General features: G+C 31.4%; 1 protein-coding gene across 2 annotated transcripts in view; it reads right to left on the bottom strand.

Annotated features, from left to right (window-relative positions):
• Nucleotides 1–21333, bottom strand: part of LOC129944083 (voltage-gated potassium channel subunit beta-2) — a 98329-nt gene that overhangs the window by 45553 nt on the left and 31443 nt on the right. Inside the window, exon 1 of one of the 2 annotated variants that reach the window (XM_056053256.1) lies at nt 5513–6766. The exons of the other annotated variant lie outside the window; for it this stretch is intronic. The gene's annotated coding sequence lies outside the window, so the exon portion shown is untranslated. Of the gene's footprint in view, nt 1–5512; nt 6767–21333 lie in introns of those variants that run through there. 2 annotated transcript variants of the gene reach the window in all.

Genomic DNA, 21333 nt, shown 5'->3' with positions numbered 1-21333 from the left:
GCAAACTGAGATTGAGATAGGTACATGGGATGTGCATGTAGCATGGATACTATGTAGTCCACATCTAAGGAAATCTTAAACTTTTTACCATTTATCATTTTCTTGCAGATGGTTTTTGAGAAAATTCACTTAACGAGAGGTCAAATTACCTTCATGTGAATGGATTTACTTGTAGTAGATGTATGTACATAATACATACATGCATAATGTACATGCATGTGTATGTAGTTTTTTTAATTTTTTGGAAATTTTATTAAATTTTGTTCAAAGGATGTATTCGTTCAAAACAAAAAAACATTTCGGATATCTATAAGAAAAAAATGTAGGACTTCAAAAAACTGCTTCTTCAATTTTTCAAAAATTCAGGCCTTAAAAGTTCTGATAACTTCTCTTTTGTTTTTTATCTAAACAATATTTATATCTTGAAAATAATAATCGTCTTGTAGTTTTATTGTAGAGTACGAAGACGATATTATATGCTTCAAAAAATTGTAAACAAATATTATTACTTTAATAAATCGATGGATCTTCAGATCTTTTCTGTCTGAATACCGATAAAGAGACGAAACAGACTAACTGAAGTGTTTTCCAATACGTGTTTTCATTTTGAGTAACCTGCTTTTTGGTTCGATATCACTTTTAAAAGTGTAATGTTTTGTTATTTAATAAGACAAAACTACTCCACTACACCATAAATGACTTTATACACGCTTGAAAAACGCGTTAAAATTGGTAAAATATACTGAACAAATAGTGATCAGTTTTGAAAAGCTAATGCAAGTTTGGGCCGTCATAAGCACCTTCACGGCCAGGAAAAGTACATTTTTTAAAATAATGTGCGCTCACTAAAGGGGTTATAAATACCCTTTTAATGATTGAACACAGTGCGAGCGATTAGGAAAGAACATTAGTTTTGAATGGCTCCACATTGTAATGAGTGAGAAATATTGAGCCTGGTAAAGCATTCAACATTCATCTAAAGAAAGAATCTCTGTACTTAACAGTACGTCCCAAATTGGGCTTAAGGGCTAACTGAAGGGCATTCCCAGAAGTACGGGTATTACAGTTGAATTGTTTAAGGGGAGGAATGCAACTGGCTATTACGCTAGAGCATTGTTTATAAAAATAACGATAAAACAATGACAGACATGAGAAATTGCGGCAGTGTTCAAGAGAAGCAAATTTCTCGGTAAGAGAACGATCTCCAATCATTTTCAGAGCTTTTTTTTTCAATTCTATCCAGAAGTCTCAAGTACATTATTGGAGCACCAGCTCAAATATGAGAGTTATACTCAAGTTTTGAACAATTAAAAGCTTTGTAAATTATAGCCAGATCAAAAGGAATTAGAAGAATTTTCGGGGATGTCAAATATGTGATCACTCCACAACAAGCGGTTTGTGATGCACATACCTGGAACTGATATTTATTCAGTCTCCTCGATGCAATTACCACTTCCATGAGTGGTGACATTGGGGGAGAGTTACGCTTTTGCGACATTAGATTGATAGCAACGCTGTCAAGATCAGAATTAAATGAGCTTATCATATTCTGCCGTTGGTAGTCCACATCCGAAGAACAAGGATGAGAATCTAGAAACGAACATGAAAAGCTGACGGTGCTGTCGTCATCGAAACAATTTAGTGGGTTAAAAGTTTCAGACAAAAGATAATTATAAAGATTTGTTCCACGGTTCGGTGAGATAAACCATGAGATCACCAGTGGATCTATTTCAACCAAAGCAATACTGCCGGTCATTAAGAAGCTTCCGTTCTTTAAGATATTTCGTAAGATAAACAATTGATCAGCGTTTCCATGACCTTAGAAAGAAGGACGTAAGTGAAATTGGACGATGGTTGGAGGGGGAGGAGGATTCGCCTGTTTTAGGGACAGGCTGGAAAAATGTAGTTTTTCATCCACTCGGAAAGAGACCAGTAGAATAGGACAAATGGAAAAGCTTAAGTTTAAGAACACCTCTTCAACACAATAGCGGGAATACTATCAGGGCCAGCGGATTTGTGAATGTCAAGATCTTTTAGTACTCTAGCAACTGTACGAGTGCGGAAGAAGATTTGTCCCATAGAAATGTTTACGCTTTCCAGTACAGGAGGAGTCATGTCACTCACTGGCAGCATCGAATGGACAAATTGGCGTTGTTGCTACAAGTTATTGATGTGAACCATGTTCGTCCCTCAAAGGCATTTGATAGATGAATTTGTCCTTCGTTTGATTAGAAATTACCTTTCAGACTGTTCAATACAAGTCTGAAAACCAAAAAATAATTGGTGGTGTAGCCCAGGGCTCTGCTTTGTCTCCGATTCTCTTTCTTATTTTTATTATTAGCTACAATTTATCTTCTCTGAAGACTTGTAGCAACCATATAATTCACAGTAGCTCTATGTAGCTCTCGTTATATGGATTCTCGATTTATTCGAGAAAATATGCGTCGAGACAAGGTGTAATGGTCATCTTCTGATGAGCCCAACCATTACATCGAGTAGAAACGCATATTTGAGCACCATGCTGGTTTATTTTTATATTAATTTTTCATGATTTTAAATCATATTTATTAAATTTAAAATTCTGATTTACACAGCATTGTATATTGGGGAATAAGAAACCTAGTGGAACTTAAAGCTTCGAAATCCCAATGCTGTGAATATCGATACAGCGAGATACACACTCTTCTTGCCACTATCCATAAATATAATGTGCATCAATGAAGCTGAACATATCGATATTCTCGTTACGTGCATCACGAACTACCTCTTGTAAAACAGTATAAGCGATATTACAAAAAATGCCGCCAAATGTTTAGGTTTTCTAAGACTATGCAAGAAATGTTCTCCTTCCAAGCTGGCTGCAATCTTTAAAACATATGTACGTCCAAAGCTTGTGTATAACACCTAACTCTGGGCTCGTGATTCAGTAACTTACGTCTCTTTGACAGCATTCCAAAAAGAGCTTTGAAAATACCTGCCTAAAAATAACGTGGCACAATAGTCCGTAGAGAACTACAGTTTATATGCTGAATTTAAACGGCTTATTTCAGAAATAAAATAGCCAGTTGCTTTCCTTCCCTTGAACAGCTTAACCGCACTTATAGGAACACCCATAATTTTATCGTTGAGTCCAACTTTGGTCTTACTTTGAAGTACAGATATTCGTTCTTTACCCGTACTGCGCGAATGTGAAATTTTTTACCCCAATCTGTCTTTCCCTCTCATTGCAATGTTTAAGAATTCCTAATGCTCATACTCTGTTTTTGACCCATTAAAGGTATTCATCAAAACCCTACGTGATCATTTTAACAACAATAAAAACTGACAATATTGCTGCTATAGCCCGAAGTATTTCCTAGTCCATTGGAATATACCATTACAAAAACGGTATTACACCCAATTTGGTATAAAGTCTCAAGTCTATAAAGTATTGATATGGTCCATAAAATAAATCAAACGTTCGAATATTCATCTAAGAATCAGGGATTAGTCTCATGTTCATCTCTGAGGCTATGTTAAAAGCAGAATTGTCATATTTGAGGTTTCGAAAATAAAAGAGGGATTGGTGAAAAGCTTCTCCATCCTCAACATTCCACTGTTGAAAATGAGGCTGGTGCAACTGTTAAGATGAATGGATTTCGCTACCGGGCTTTATTAAATACAAATACAAATAGGTGCTAGTCTTATTGTCTGCCTATTTTTTTTTTTAAATTCTTCTTTACAATAAAATAAACATGGGTTTATTCTTCATATGTATTATATTTGTTAATATATTTTCTAAATACCAAAATAAAATCTCTTATTGGAAATCTCTGTAAGTATGTACATATGTATAGTGCAAGTCCAAAACTCACAAAAACGTAATCAAAGCATTACCATTAATTGCACTTATTTATTTTAAAATAAACTCTTATCCAAGCTATTTACACGTGTAGCTGGAAGAATAAAACACTAAAGAAAAGAATACCTAACAATTTTTGAAAACCCCACGCTCGTGGTATGCCTTACGGTATTTGGTTGCATAAACCAAACTGATTGACAAGTAAACAAAAGCCATAACTTTTTTTTATTTAATAGAATATAAATTATATTTTCACTTATTTCCAGTACGTTTACTTATTATGTTACAAATAGGCAATTCTAAAATAAAATTAAAACAATAAAATTTGTAATATACCTACATATATATACCTCTAAAAAATATCTGTCAATATGTCTTCCAATCATTTATACCATTTCTATATATCGACCAATCTCTGTTCCATTATTAACAAAAAAAAAAAAAACATTCAAACGGCTCCAATATGTTTCCAATGTAATAATGGTTTGAAATTTTTCCCGCGGGAGTAATAAAACCTAAGCAATAAAAACCTCTCTTCTTTTTTTCAAACTGAAAATCTTCCCTTTTCTTACAAAAAATTAGAACAAAACGAAGAAAAGAAGAAAAAACTAGGTACCACAGACAACAAAAACAACATTGAGGATGTGAAAGGCAAAAAACAAAAAATAAATTTCTCAATTTCTTCATTCTATTCGTCCTTTAAATCAAATGAACAAAAACAACAACAACAACAACAAAACAAATATCCTTTGCGGCATTTGTATTCTTCCTTATGCTTAAATTCCACATTCACTCCATATATTAAAAAAATAAATTCTACTACCATCACTCATCTCAAAAACATTTCCCTTTCGTTTTCTTTTCCTTTTTTTTTTGGTTAAAGAGACAAACAAATCATTTTGGCTTAAAAGAATAACCAAAATTATGAAGAAAAAAAAAAGAAAAGAAATACGAGTATAAGGACGAAAATGTAGATATTTAAGAAAAAATGCAAGAACAAAAATTTTGTGTTGGCAGAGGAAAACTCATTAAGGTTACGTATACGCCACAGTGACCCTTCTTTGTATGCAAACCAAACAACAACAAAAAATATAGGAATTTACTCGACAATCCCTACCCCTCCCGCTTTATTTCGTCCTTTAACACTTCCCCAAAAGCCTCACAAAAGTCACATTTCAGATAACCATCATGGCTGGTGTTTGATTGCTTTTTTCTTCGTCTTTTTTTGTTATTCTTCTCCTCAGCATTTTATGCTGCTGGTGTTGTTGTTGTTGTTGTTGCTGTTTTTGTTGTGTGTTATTTGAGTGGTTTGGTTAGTTGGTCTTTGCTCAATATTGATCCAATAGAGAATCAAGTGTTATGCCCTACAATCTAAGGACCAACGGACTACCAGCAGAAAACAGAAGAAGAAGAAGTAAATCTGCACAAGAACAGCAGCGCCAACAGCGGTAGCGGTGCGGCAATGGTGCGGTATCAAGGAAAGCAAAGAAATTGTAATCAAAAGGACCAACAGAAAAAAAATATAAAGAAATCCCGCCGCTGAGGAGCGATTTTGATGCCTTCTATATGTGGACCCAACACCATCAGTATCTGTAGCAGTTACATAATTTTATTTAAATTTTTGTTCCACTTAGGAAAAGGAAAGAAAGTTATGTAAGGATTTTTTGTTACCATAATTATTTTAATTCGTTTGTTTTTCTTTGTTGTTTTATTTACATGCACTTTGATTATCGGTTTATTTATAAATATATATATATATATGTATTTTATATCGCACTTTAAGCCACTTTAGGAAATTACTAATAACGTTTGACTATATACTCGTATATAATTATTTAAAGTAGTTTTGAACCAAACACAAAAAAATAAAATCAATTTTTGTTATTTTAACGGTTGTGCTCCATTTTGTATAGAAATTATAGTTATTATTGGCTTGTTTTTGTTTTGTTAAATTATTTATAATTTTGTATTCTTTTTTGCTCTGCCCCTCTGTCTTTTCATTTTTTATTAATTATTAAAAATCATTGCAATGCTACGAGTATAGCAGCAGAGACGGTAGAGTGAGTGGCAGCACAGTACATCACAAGGACATCACACACATATACACACAAACACGCATACACTTGAACATAGGTATTATATCACTAACATTTGCACTTGTCGTGACGACGATGACGACGACAACGACAACGACAACGACGACGACAACGGCGACGAACAACAATGACTGTCCATACGTATGAAGGCGTACGACAACCGAATAGTTTGTAGATTTTATTATAAAGGAAACTAATTTTTATTTTTTTGTCTACATAATAACGAATATGTACAGTATTTTAATTGTTTGTTCTAAATGAGCTGCTTCACGCGATTTCGTCGTAGGTACCCTACTCTACACTTAGTTTAGTTTGCAGTCCTTTTCGAATTGTTAAGGACTTGAAGAAGATGAATCACAATAGTTTTTTTTTTATTTTGTTATAGATTTACTCGTAGTTCGAGGTTGCAAATAGAAAAATATGTTTGTGTGCTATAAGCTTCTGTATTATGTATGTAGGTATAAATAATTTGTATTTGTTCATTATTAAACAAACTTCTAATATTCTTCGATATGTGATTCAAAGGTACGAGATATTTGTTTTTATATTTTTGTTCTAGAATTTTTATTTTTTTTTTAATTTAAGCGGTAATCTTATTTTCTAAGCATCTAAACTATAAAAACCGAACAAAAAGAAAACACCTAAAAAACTTTGTAAGTCCTTTTTTAAGAAGCTCACATAAACTAAATACAGTTAAATTTGTAATCAAAGACGGACAAAAATATTTCACACATAAACTATTCAGGTAACAATGAGTACAAACAACAATAAAACAACAACAACAACAATGGAAACCGAGTCTTGTGTGTGTCTGACACAAGATACACGTAACACCGCAATGAAGCAACGGTATAGTCTTCGATGAACAGTTAGTCCACCAAAGTTAAAAAACACACATTATTCACCATGGCACTGGCATGGCACACAGAAACACACACACAAACCAACAACAAAAAAAAAACTACCCTTCCATTTAATGTTAGGGAGGTGAATAACTGGATTTCTTTTAAAAAGCCAGGCCAATATACAGTATTATGAACGGTACGTTTTCAAAATGGTAGATTGTTTCCACGCTAAAAAGCACCACTGAAGAATCGGGGAAAATTGGTATCGACCTAATAAGGATTATATATTTTTTGTTTTTAACTGTGCGTCCCAGTGGCACCGTGAAAACGTTAGGCTTTTGTGTTCGGATAACAAATGTAAATAAAAGTTCTTGGATTTGTGGTGAGAGATTGAAAGAGATAGTGAATGTGTGAGAGAGAGGTATAAATAAGTAGCGGTTTTATTCACACTATCACTCACACTTGCAAACTAGACCAAAATTGAGGTGGAAAAGTGAATAAGCACCCATCAGCGAGGGGAAAATGGTGGTCGTGGTGCTTTTTGAGAGAAGAAGAAGAAGCTTTTTCTCAGGACTCACGAGAAACTGGTACACTTCCTGGATATGAATTGTATCAAGATAGTTATGGATATGTTTTTGTGTTGAAATTTTGTTTTTACTTTTTTCTTTTAGAAATTAACTTTTTTTTGTTTCGTTCTTTTTGTTGAGTCACGTGGTAACAAAATTTATATCAACATTATTATGCGTATATAAAGCACATGGTTGCGGCTAAGGTATAGAAGATAATAATAATAATGTATGTGTATAAGACTGCGTTGCGGTAAAATGGTAAAATAGAAAATTATTGAAAAATGCTGTTGCACTTTGGTTAAGTTTTGTACCAAGTTATTGCATTGAAAAAAGGGCAAAGGTTTATTAACCAAGATTTGTTTGAAGCTCTAGGTCAGTGTTATAAAAAAAGGGATAAATAGATGTATGTATGTATTTATGTACGGTATAAAAGTCATAACACATACAAACATAAATATGCTTTAGCTTGATTTGAAATAGATATGCTTGTAGTAGTTGTTGTTGTTTTATGTTACGATATTTTGTCGTAATGTTGTGTTTTAATTAGCACAAGTAGAGTTGAAAAAAGACAACTAGCGACTGAGTTTCTGACTGAAATTAGAGCAAACATTAATACAAAATGATGGAAAGTGAAAAACGTGAAAAACGGAATTTCAAAGGAAGATATAATTCAATGCATCACTTCAAGGTAAGGTGGTAGATGTGGAGGACAAAGTTTCAGAATCAAAAAAACAGCTTAACCTCTTAAAATTAAATGAAAAAATTATAGAGGGTTTACAAATATATATAGGTTAGGTTAGGTTAGAGTGGCTGTCTAGATATCATTGACACACGTAGACCTCAAGGGTCCATTGTGATACCACTAATGAGGTTACTCATGGGAGTAATGAATTTAAACAAACCATTTTGTGCTTTTAATAAAGTTAGAGAGACGTTTTGTGTCAATATTTGCCAGTTCACTGGTATTATCGAAGAAGGGATTACCGAGAAAGTAATTCCTTCTAATGGAGAGTGCTGGACATGTACATAGAAGGTGTTGGACTGTTTCCTCTTCCTCCTCGTCCATGCAGCTTCTACAGAAGTCATTTGTGTAGACCCCTAGCCTCAGAGCATGTCTACCTATGAGGCAGTGTCCCGTTATTACTCCAATTGTAGAGCTTATACTTTGTCTGCTTAGTGATATCAAGCCTTTTGACCGTTTTAAGTCAATACTTGGCCATATTTGCTTGGTTGCCAGGCAGGTGGTACTTTGTGACCATCTAGTATTTGTTGTTTCTAAAGCATATTGCTTGAGAAGATATTTGCATGTAGCAAGTGGTGTTCCTATGTTATGTTTTTGTCTAACATAAGGCAGAAGTGTTCCGTTTTTGGCGAGCTCATCGGCTTTGCAATTTCCCGGAATGTCTCTGTGGCCCGGCACCCAAATGAGGTGAATGTTAAACTGTTCCGTCATCTCCTTCAGAGATGATTGACAATCGTGGACTGTTCGAGAGTTTGTGGAGACAGACGCGAGAGATTTAAGAGCGGCTTGGCTGTCCGAGAAGATACGTATATCCTTACAAGATATAACGTTTTCTTTGAGCCAGGATAGTGCTTCTTTTATCGCCATTACTTCTGCCTGGAATACACTACATTGATTGGGAAGTCTATAGGATAGACTGAGATTCAGTTGTTCTGAAAAGATACCACTTCCAACTCCGTGATCGGTCTTTGAACCGTCAGTGTAGAAGTGTACCGCATCGTCTTCCAGGGGTCCCTCTTCTTCCCAGGAGGATCTTGAAGGGATGGACACATGGAATCTTTTACCAAATACCATTTTTGGGGTGGTATAGTCTAAGCGATCTGGGATAGATCTGAAATTATCTAGATTACAAATATATATAAACTGTATTTGAATTATTTTAATAAATAAATCAGAAACTTTAAGGGAGATTTTTGTTTCAAATAAAAACAAAAATAAAAAAAGGCTGGTGTGCGACCCACACTGATAACTTCCCATCCCGTCTGTCGATTTGTCTTGCTTAAAAGTTTGTAGGTTTTCGTGTTGGGTTAAGAAAGTTTTATTTACCAACAATATTTTGTATACAAATTAATAGTTTAGTTTGGAAATCAAGTATTGTTAAATAAATAAATTTTAGTAGCATTTTTTAAATATCTACAAATTAGCAAAAATTAAATTAATTTGAGAGATATCAGAAACCGAATATCAATTTTTACCAAATTTGCGTACTTTTTTTTTTGTAGATTTTATTTTTTTTTAATGAAAAAACGAACTGTTGGATTTTTATAAAAAACTACTAAATATCGAAAACTATATTTTCTGTGAAATAACAAAAATTCGAAGATAATATTTTTAATTTTTTTAAAGCTATTTGAGTCGAAAGTAAATTTTTACCAAGAGTTTTAGTATTGTTTTTTTTAGGTATTATTTTTTTGTTTAAAAACTGTCAATTCCATTTTTCTCAAAATTTTATCGAATGTTAAAAACAATATTCTTTAAAAGATAAAAGTAAATTGAAGCCAATATCCCAAAGTTTTGAAAAGATATTTGAGTTGACAATCAATTTTTACCGACAATTCGATTGTTTTCAAAAATTTTCGGAATGTTTGAAAATAATATTTCTTATAAGTTAAAATTAATTTGAAAGCCAAATTTTCACGTTTTAGAAAAGATATTTGTGTCGAAAATCAATTTTCACGAACTTTTGTTAAATTTTCTTTTGTTTTTATTGTTTTGTAAAAATCTGTCAATTCGATTTTACTCAAAAATTTTCCGAATATTAAACCAATATATTTTATAAGAAAAATGAGTTTGAAGCCATAATCTCAATTTTTTAAAAAGATATTTGAGTCGAAATTCAATTTGTACCATTTTTGAGTAATGTTTTTTTTTAGGTTTTTATTATTGATTAATTAATTTAGTTAATTTGATTTTTTTCAACATTTTACCAGATGTTAAAAACGTTATTTATCGTTGCACAAAATTGTTTTGTAAAATTTTCGCTGTGACAAATATTTTTTCAGTTTTTTTGGATTTATAAAAAAAAAAAACAGTTCATTGGATTTGTTTAAAAAAAATAAACTGGTTTGGTATCGTGTTACAATATCTAATATACAATTTAATTCATGTTTCTAGCGCCATTGATTCGTAAGATATTAAGGGTTAACCAAAATCTTCACATTTTTTTTAAACTGCTATGGTAAAAAAAACACCCAGAGTCCTTTCTGCATCTTTCTGCATTATTATCTGTATAACTAAATTTATTTGAAGTCGATATTTCTAATGGTTCTCAAACTAAGGACGACGAAAAAACTTCGCGAACGTACATACACACGCACTAAAAATCTTTTATTTCGACTTTAGGGACCTTTAAACGTCGAGAAATGTAAAAATTTTTGACAAATCGGACCCATTACAGGGAAGTTAAAAATCAAGTTTTTTTTTGATTAATTACATTTACATTTTAAAGACACATTCTTTTTGTAGGTGCATTTTATATTTTCTTTGAATACAGGAGCCAACGCTTGTTACCCAGTCGTGTACTTTATTTTACTCCTTATGCTTGAAAACTCAAAATTATCTAGGTACAAACATGGTAATATTGTTGTATTAAACTAATGACTACAACTAACTTAAGGTTAATAAGAAGGGTTTGGGTGTGATTTTTTTTGGCAAAGATGCCTTTTTCAAATAATCGAGTTTTAAATAGAGGTATGTTTTCCTGATTCATGTTTCAACCTTTGGAATTGTATTAACACAGATTTTGAAGAAAAATTAAAAAACAAATATGTGCCATAAGATCTACAAAAAAAAAAAGCATTTTAGTCAATTTTGTTACCCAATGCGTCCAACTCGATACAACAAATATGACAATCTGCAAGGTTGAAACACATATCTTTTTACTTTTTTAATAGGCAAATATTCTTGTTAGTGAACTTAACAAATAAAGGGTGATTTTTTTGAGGTTAGGATTTTCATGCATTAGTATTTGACAGATCACGCGGGATTTCAGACATGGTGTCAAAGAGAAAGATGTTCAGTATGCTTTGACATTTCATCATGAATAGACTTACTAACGAGCAACGCAACCAACCACACGAATGCGTACAGTGCGTACAGAAGAGAATATTGCTTCTGTTTCTGAGAGTGTTGCTGAAGACCGTGAAATGTCGATTCGTCGCCGTTCGCAGCAATTGGGTTTGTGTTATTCGACCACATGGAAGATTTTACGCAAAGATCTTGGTGTAAAACCGTATAAAATACAGCTCAGAACTGAAGCCGAACGATCTGCCACAACGTCGAATTTTCAGCGATTTCTGCCACACAGCTCGCGATTCTATGGCCATTTTGAGGGAAAACTTCGGAGAACAATTCATCTCAAGGAATGGACCGGTAAGTTGGCCACCAAGATCATGCGATTTGACGCCTTAAGACTATTTTTTGTGGGGCTACGTCAAGTCTAAAGTCTACACAAATAAGCCAGCAACTATTCCAGCTTTGGAAGACAACATTTCCGAAGAAATTCGGGCTATTCCGGCCGAAATGCTCAAAAAAGTTACCCAAAATTGGACTTTCCGAATGGACCACCTAAGACGCAGCCGCGGTCAACATTTAAATGAAATTATCTTCAAAAAGTAAATGTCATGGACCAATCTAACGTTTCAAATAAAGAATCGATGAGATTTTGCAAATTTTATGCGTTTTTTTTTTTTTAAAGTTCTCAAGCTCTTAAAAAATCACCGTTTAATTATGTGAAGACTTTAAGAATTTTGATGTCTTGGCCTTAAATTTGGAAAAAAGCTAATGTTGTATCAACAAAAATAAAACGCCTTACTATACATGTTACAAGAAATCAATGTTAGGAAGTATTCAAAAAACATATTTCAAATTCATATCCAACATTTTTTCACGCATTTCCTAATTCTGATAAAAATGTAATGTATATTATTTGCCACTTTAAACCAACGATTCAATAAAAACGTGATATTCTTGAGTAGTATGTTGTTATTTGGGTAGCTTGGCTTGCACGTTTTGAAAATTAAAAATACATAATTCTGGCACAATGCGAATAGTTAAAAATGTTTTTTATTTTTATAAAAATGAATTTAAGTTAATAAACTACTATTCTATAGCAAGACATTCTTTTAATAGTTTTGAAAAACAGCTTGGTGCCAAATTTCACAACAATTTACCGAGTTGTTTTGCAAATATTAAATGTATATTTCTTTCTGAAATCCAATAAACTTTTTAATGAATAAAGCAAGAATTTCCTTCCTTTATCATTTTTAAAAATGAGTTCTTCTTAAAATAAATGTACTTCCAAAAATAAATTCCAGGATAAAGAAAATAAAAAAAGAGGCTGGGATGTGACCCACCGTCTGTCGATTTGTCTTGCTTAAACAGTTTGTAGGCTTATGTACGAGTTTTGTTAAAAAAGTTGTCAGTTAAATTATTCTTAAAAATTTACAAATTAACAACAATATTTTGCATATGATAAAAATAGTTTGCTTTCTAAATCCAGTTTAACGAGATTTTTAGTCGAAAACCAATTTTTAATAATTTTCGAAATTTTAATACCAATTCTTAAAAATTTGTATTTCTTATGTTAATGTTTGTTATTTTAAGTTTTTATTTTTTGTAAAAAAAACTGTCAATTTGAATGTAAAAAACACTATTTTTTTTTAAATATAAAATTAATTTAAAGCAAATATCAAAATTTTTGAAGAGGTATTTGAATCGAAAACAAATTTTTAGCAACTTTTTTAGTAATGTTTTTTTTTTAAGTTTTTATTTTTTGTAATAAAAACTGTCAATTCGATTTTTTTTTTCAAAATTTAACTGAATGTTGACAATAATATTTTGTATAAGATACCATTTATTTGAAGCAAATATCTCCATTTTTTGAAAAGATATTAAAGTCGAGAATCAATTTTTACCAAGTTTTAGTAATACATTTGTTTAGGTTTTTATTTTTATAAAAAGAACTGTCAAATCGATTTTTATTTCAAAATTTCACCAAATGTCAAAAATGTCATGTTTTGTTGCATACAATTATTTTGGAGATAAAATCGTGTTTTGTTCTTAAAATATTCAAGCTGACAATTTTTTTGTCAGGGTTTTTGATTTATAAAAAAAACGTTTATTGGATTTTTTCCAAAAATATATTTGTTCGGTATCACGTTATAATACAAAATATTAAATTTAATTCAAGTCGTGAGCGTTATTGATTCGTGAGATATTTTGGGTAAACGTTTTTGACACCTGGTCAAATATTGAGAAAAATCGAATTGACAGGTTTCTTTAAAAAACAAAAAACATTACTTAAACTTGGTAAAATAGATTTTCCACACCAATATCTTGTCAAAAATTAAAAAAAAAATACCTTCAAAATATTTTATTTTATAGAAAATATTATTTTCTGTATTCATTAATTTTAATAAAAATCCAACTGTCAGATTTGTTCATAAACATCAGACTCTACAAAAAATAGTACGTGAAATCAGTACTTTTGAATAAATGAAATTCCTAAATTTTGTTGCTAACGTTAGATATTGGCCTTAGAAAAATCCAATCTGTATTTTTAAAAATTCAAATTTAAAAAAGTTAGGTTTTCCTACAAATCTCGTTGAGAACAAAAGATTTTAAAATTAATCTTATTTTATTATGCAAAATATTGTTCGTAGTTTAAAATTGATTTTTTAGAATAAATCAATTGTTAATTTTGTTAGTTTAAAGTTGTTTTTTTAGAAAAATTCAATTGATGACTTTTCTACAAAACACGAAAACCTAAAATTATTTATCTTACATAAAATATTGTTATGAATATTTTGTTAAAGCTTTAATCAAGACAAATCAACAAACGGAGCCTCTTTTTTTGTTTTTTAACTTTTTTTAAATCCAAATTATCAACAGTGCAGATTTGTCTACATATAGCAGAGTTACTAGCTATTCTAAACCTTTTGAAACCCATCTATGTGCATAGTTTATTTAATTTGTAAGAACTTTTTTCTGTTTCACATTATCTTTTAAAAAAGAATATTTATGCATTATTGCCGATTCCTAAAAATATCGATAAAGCGACAATGATAAGTGAATATTTAAAAGCCATTTGGTACTCAATTCATTTTGTTGAAGCTTTTCCTCTATGAAATCACCAACAATCTGTGGTGCAACAATTTATACAATTAAGTTAGAATTTTAAGCCGTTTTAATTGATTACTAATTAAATAAAGAAATTTTTCTAATTTAAGACTGTTTAAGCAAAGAATGACAATATTGGATCAGCTACTTAATGTCATTCATTATTAAGAACATTTCAAACTTATGAATTGCTAATCTCTTAAAACTACCTATAGGTCTCAAATTAAAGAAGATCAAAAGACGAAGAAGAAGAAGTTCAAAAATAAACAGCATTGCCCGGAATGTATATTATCGTTTTGTTAAGTCTGATTAAAAGCTGAAATTTCTTTCTTTAATGCAGAATTCATCCTTTGCACTTATATAACTTCATATACATATCTTAAGATTAACTGACTTCTCAAATCAAAATTACTTCCGAATGCCAAATAAATGCCACACATGTATATCTCAACCTCTTGTACTTATTAGTCATTGATATAAAATGATAACAAGAGATACCAATATATGCAATTATTTTTCTAGTTAATATTTCAGGACATCCTTTATAAGTACAAAATTAAACTTGTGTTTCAAATCCCTCTGGCCTGAATCAACAATATTTTTGGTTTCTATAGCATCAGATAACTACTGCTGGAACACCACTTAGTCGTGAACTAGTTAGATTTGGTTTTGAATTACAATTCAAATTACTCGTATGCTTCGCATTTGCTTTGGGATTCTTTTCAATTATTATTCGAAAAGAAAACTTAAGCAATACTTACACCCTTAAATCGTAGTACATCTCCCAAGATTTCTGGAAACCTGCAACAGGCCCGTTTGCATAAAATAATGGTTACCATATTTAAACAAATATTAATTTCAAAATAAATTTACCAACAAACTTACCCAGAGCAGATAAGTTAGTATTGAAATTGATATAGAGTATTAGTTGTAATTAAGTAAACTTTACATAAGTTAAACTTTGGTAAAGGTACACGTATTCCAAAAACTTTCCATTTAAAGATTCAATTCGGTTTTAAAATCAAATTAATGCTAAACACCCTTTCTTCTCCTCCTCAATAACTTATTTGAAATTTGAAAATTCTAAAGGTAGAAATTTTCTTTGAATTCAAAAAAATAAAACAAAAAATCCAAACTTTTCAAATTGAAATAAGTTCACGAAGAAGTTTTCCATAACACAACAGTATAGTTTTTCAAAACAACAAACACTCTGACGCTACTTTAGAAAGTTCCTAGATGTTTCAGCAAACTATGAGAAGTACCTACTATCAACTTGAAATGTAATTTTTTTGTTTTATACATTTTTTTTCTTAAATCTTTTTAAGAAACAGAAACCCCTTAAGATGAGTTAAGTTGAGTACGAGAATGTCTTGGCAGTATATGTATGTTGGTTCCATTACAATAGTATCGCATTACATTGGATGGCACTTAAAAGTTTACCAGCAGAAGTGTTTTGTTGTTGTTGTTTTCGCTATCGTTGGGCACAAAATACACTAAGTTATATAATAATCAAATAATTATATTTAAATGATTATCATCATAGAAAACACTCTAGAGATGTATACATAGATTGAATGACCTTGTTTCTTATGAGATTTATTAGACATTTTTGGCACACATCACATTTATCAATAGAATCACTCACCCTTAACGCGGCAAGAAGGATATTATGAAAATTCTAATTTGGCAAAAGTTCATGGAAATTTTGTTTGCAACGAAATTCTCCAGAACAGCACATATTTATATGAGTGTTGTATGTGTTCAAAAACTGCACGTGGCTGTTCTAAGATTAACACTTTCTTAATTATGAAAATTGACAATTTCCTTTAGATAACAAATTATGTGTCAGAAATAGCAAAAAAATGGAAACACAAAACTTACAACAAACTATGTAACGAAGTGATGCATAAAACGCCGCACTTGGACCAATGCAATGCAACTTACGAATAATTGTGATGCACTTAAGATTTGTGATCCTATAAATAAAATTAAACATTATTATTTTCACACCTCAATAATTATGCACGTTAACGAGCTCAATAATGTAAACATCGGAAAACGAAACACCCACCTCCTTCTTCGTTAGAAAACAAGACACTTTTGCGAGATGCAATTTATTGCCGATTAAAAATATTCGAGTATGATGATGGTAGAAAATGCAAGACTTTGGTTCGTCGTCGTTTTGTCAAACTTTTTGGAAATGTAAACAATTTTTCAAGTACAACTTTATCAGCGAGTGGAATGTATATAAGATACGAGTATTTACAACACACTTCAACACTGTCCAACTTTCCACCGAAGGATTTTGTGATGGTGGTGATGGTGAATTTTTGTGACAACAACACCTCGAGCACGACGACGACCACAGCATCTGAGGTGAGGAAAAGCTCTTTTTGGTGGGAAAGAACTTTTCGAAGATTCAATTTCTCGCGCATTGGATTTTAAAACTTTTAATTTTTAATCTCTTAAAAATGTAGATGTCACTGCTAGCAGAGGTTGTTTGGTCGTTTTATTTTTTAAATTGTATTTAAAGGTAGTACATTGGTTTTGGAATAATTTTTGTTTTACTATTTTGTAGGTTTTGTAATGTAATCATTCAAATTTCTTGAGATGAGAAGCAAAAAGAGAAAGTATGTACTTATGCTAGGTTCCTTTGTTGATAACCCCACTAATGTTATTACTTTTCTATAGGAAGTTATTGTAATGGGTCCGATTTGTCGAATTGAACATTTTGACATTGCTCGACGTTTCAAGAAGAAGAAGAGTCGAAATCAAAGATTTTAAGAAATATGTCTGTGCGTGTGTACTTACGTTCATACGTCTGTATGTCCGTACGTTCTTGATGTTTTTTTCGTCGTCCATAGCTCAAGAACCAGTACATACATATATCGACTTCTAATAAATTTTGTTATACAAATAATAATGCAGAAAGGGCTCTAAAGCAAATTGCGCGGGTGGTTTTTTTACCATAGCAGTTTTAAAAAAAGGTGTCAATTTCGGTTAAACTTTAATATCTCACAAACTAATGACGTTAGGGACTTGAATTAAATCTTATAGTCTATATTGTAACGTGATACTCAACAAGTATATTTTTGTAAAAAAAATCCAATAAACGTTTCTTTTATAAATCAAAAAAACTGAAAGAAAAATTGGCACATCGAAAATTTTACGAATACAAAATTATTTCATCTCCAAAACAATTTTGTGCAACGAAAAATAACGTTTTTAACATCTGGTAAAATTTTGAGAAAAATCAAATTGACATTTTTTTTTATAAAAATAAAAACCCACAAAAAAAATTGAATTTCGACTGAAACATCTTTTCAAAAACTTGAGATTATGGCTTCCAACTAATTTTATCTTATAAGAAATATTGTTTTCAACATTCGGAAACATTTTGAGAAAAATATAACTTACAATTTTTTTTACAAAAAATGAAAACCTAAACAAAAATTGTTATAAGTTGGTAAAATTTGATTTTCGATTCAAATATCTTTTCAAAACTTGGAGATATTGACTTTAACCTGCTTTATTTATTTTTTTTTAAATACTGTTTTCAACATTCAGTAAAATTTTAAGAAAAAATCGAATTGACAGTTTACTAAAACTTGGTAAAAATTTACTCTCGATTCAAATAGCTTTTCAAAAATCAAAAATCCTACAGTCCGTTTTTTCACAAAAAACACTAACAACTTTTTAACCCAACACGAAAACGTACTAACTTTTAAGCAAGACAAATCGACGGACGGAATGGGAAGTTATCAGTGTGAGTCGCATCCCAGCCCCTTTTTTAATTGGGTTTTGAAGTTTTATTTCAATGATTTAAACTAACTTAGTTCACTTAGCAGTTTTGTGGAAATGAGTTTTTTTTCAGTTACAAGAAAGTCCAGTAAATTATGTATCATGTATGCTGTGCGATTTGTCTGAGTTCCATTTAATATTCACAACCTCAAGATTGAGTTTTTCCGATCTTATTTAGATTGTTAAAAAAGGGTACTAATCTTAAAGTCATATTGGTGCCCCTGTGAACCAAAGCGAGTGGAATTCAGTGTTGTTACAGTACACTTTGGCGAATGCGTACTTTTTTGAAATTTTATTAAATGTAAACAAAATAATCCAAAAGTGGAAAACACGCCTAGTTCCTTTACAAAGCTCTAGTCTCTAAAACTTACCTTTTCGAAAAATAAGAACTCGATTGAGTTTTAACAGATTTTATTAAGTTCAGAAGCGTACTTAGATCTGTGTTTGAGTTAGAACTTTGTTTCATTAGACTTTCAAATTTGGGGTATAAGAACTGAGGAACTCGGTTTAGCAAAGTCTGTATTTCTTAACAATTTAAATTTTAGTTTGATCCATATTGTATGCGATTACCACACAACATTTTTTTTTTAACAATCATATTATTATAAATTGCATAATTTAACATGTCTTGAAGAAAAATTTTTCTTCTTTAACAATCTAAACGATCTAAATCATATCAGCATAATCCGCCTCTCACGTTTTTTAAGGGACTCAAGCTGGTTCCATTGAGCTTAGGAGGAAGCCTCCAGATTCATGTGGTATCACATTAGGCCATTGAACTGGCCTAAGTGTGTCCGTTTCCATCATGGACAGCCACTTTAACCTAACCTAACCTATAATGTCTTGGAAGGGGACAAGTCCATATAAGCTGTTGGCTGTTTTTGACGTTTAAGAGTATTAAAAATGCGAGTTGTACGCTTGTAAAAAATTAGTCTGCAAATTACGATATGTCATACCTGAGAAGTTTTTAATTGCAGATTATTTAATGATACCAACAAACTTGTATTTCTTAAAGGAAAATTTAGATTCTCGTTTTTTCAATAAAAAATAAAGCTTTTTATTCTTAATCTTGGTATTTTATTTTCTTATCTTGTTAAATGGATACTATTATTAATCTATATCAAGCCTCGAAAATTGTGTAAAAATTCTTAATTTCACTTATGCAAGGATAAACCAAAATGCCCTTACTTCGAAAAATTCAACAAAGTTAAACTTTGGTAAAGATATTCAGAAGGGGAACCTGTCGTTTAATAAATAACTCACGAAAAGTTAACAATTGTTTTTCAAATTTATTAGCTTTACTGTCTACAGTATCATTTATAACAGGTCTGTCCTCAACTTTGACCAAAACTGCTAATAGTCAACAATTGTTGCCAAAATGCAACTCCACTCTACAAATTTTGGTAGTTTTGGGCAAAAGAGAGAGCTGTGACTAAATCTAAAATTGTTAGTCTTTTAAATGTCATATTATGGTTGGTAAACTGACTGTTATTAGTGTATTCCTTTCAGTTTGTTTCGCATTGATTGAGTGGCAGACAAATTTTGCCAAGAAAGAAAACCTTGGAAACAAACCTTATGCATATAAGCAAAAGACTCTTTGTGAGTAATTTGCTAAATTAAAATGGGCCGTATTTTTAGAAGAACTGCTTTTTAATTAAACGGAAGATATATTTTTAACTAGCTACTAAAGGATTCAAATTTTAAGTGCTAGTAAATTTTTGACTGTTTATAAAGGGTTGTTAAAGTTAAAGGATATTGAATGTAAACCACACCTAAACGACAAGTTTTTTTCATGCATTTTATTTGTCATTTCTCAAGTTCTTATTTAATCTGAACAATGAAAAGATTGAGTAACGCGTTTAAGTTATTCAGGTTTATTATGAAAATGGGTTTTCAAATAAAATGCATACCCTGCACTTTGTAATTTTTTCGGTGAAACAAAATCATGCACAAATTTCATAAATCCAGATTTGTAGGATATGAGAAAACACCGGAAAATATTGCTGCTGTGTGACTGATGCGCTATCCACTCCAACTCGTTTGTGTCAAACAATTTTACCTCTCACGGTGCTCGTTGATGAACATGTTACATGAAGATTTTCATTTATACGCTTACAAGGTGCAATTGACTCAAGAACTTAAGCCTCTTGACCATTTCCAGCGTCGTCGATGGTCAGAATGGTGGAAAGAAATGGCAATACTGGATGATCAATTTTCGAAGAAAATCATCTTCAGTGAATAAGGACATTTTCATCTCAATAGATTTTCCAATAAGCAGAATTTGCCTCCTTTTGGCGTATGATAATCCAAGAGCGATTGTCGAAAAACCAATTCACCCACAAAAAGTGACTGTTTGGTGTGGTTTATAGGCTTGTGGCATCATTGGCCGTATTAACAGGTCAAGCAGTTACTGTAAATGGTGTCCACTATCGTGAGATTCTAACGAACTTTTTATAGCCCGAATTGGAAGACATGGAAGTTTACGATATGTGGTTTCAACAAGACGGTGCCACTTGGCACTCAGCTAACAAAACAATAGCTCTTTCGTGAGACCAATTCATCAGCCGTGTTATTTTTTGGGGTTATTTTAAATAAAAAATGTACTGCAATAAGTCAGAAACAATTTAAGAGCAAAAGGATGTGAAAATAAGGTACATTAACATCATAGAAACTTAATTATGCCTCAGCGTTATCATCGGATGAAGTTGTGCCGCCTAGGTCGCGGTGACCTTATAAACCGATATTTTGTTCCATACATAACTTATTCATGCCAATTTTGTCATAATAAAGTTAAATGACAATAATTTCCTTTTATAATAAAATCAAAATCAACATCGGCCCTTAAAATTTAACCAGCCTTTTTCATAGCTAACCAGTAAAATGTAAGTTAGTTCTTAACAACATTTTGACTTTAAGTACTGGAGTGATAGAAAATTAACAAGGTTGGTTTCTTCTTTTAGGGGCGTATAGTATCAAAATTTCAAGTAATAAAATCCCACATTCTTATTTAAGAACCTAAAAACAATTCGAAGAAAAAAGT

The sequence above is a fragment of the Eupeodes corollae genome, chromosome 2, assembly GCF_945859685.1.
Source record: "Eupeodes corollae chromosome 2, idEupCoro1.1, whole genome shotgun sequence".
NCBI classification, from domain to species: Eukaryota; Metazoa; Arthropoda; class Insecta; order Diptera; family Syrphidae; genus Eupeodes; species Eupeodes corollae.
The sequence above is the reverse complement of the archived record's forward strand: the minus strand, read 5'-3'. Positions and strand labels throughout refer to the sequence as shown.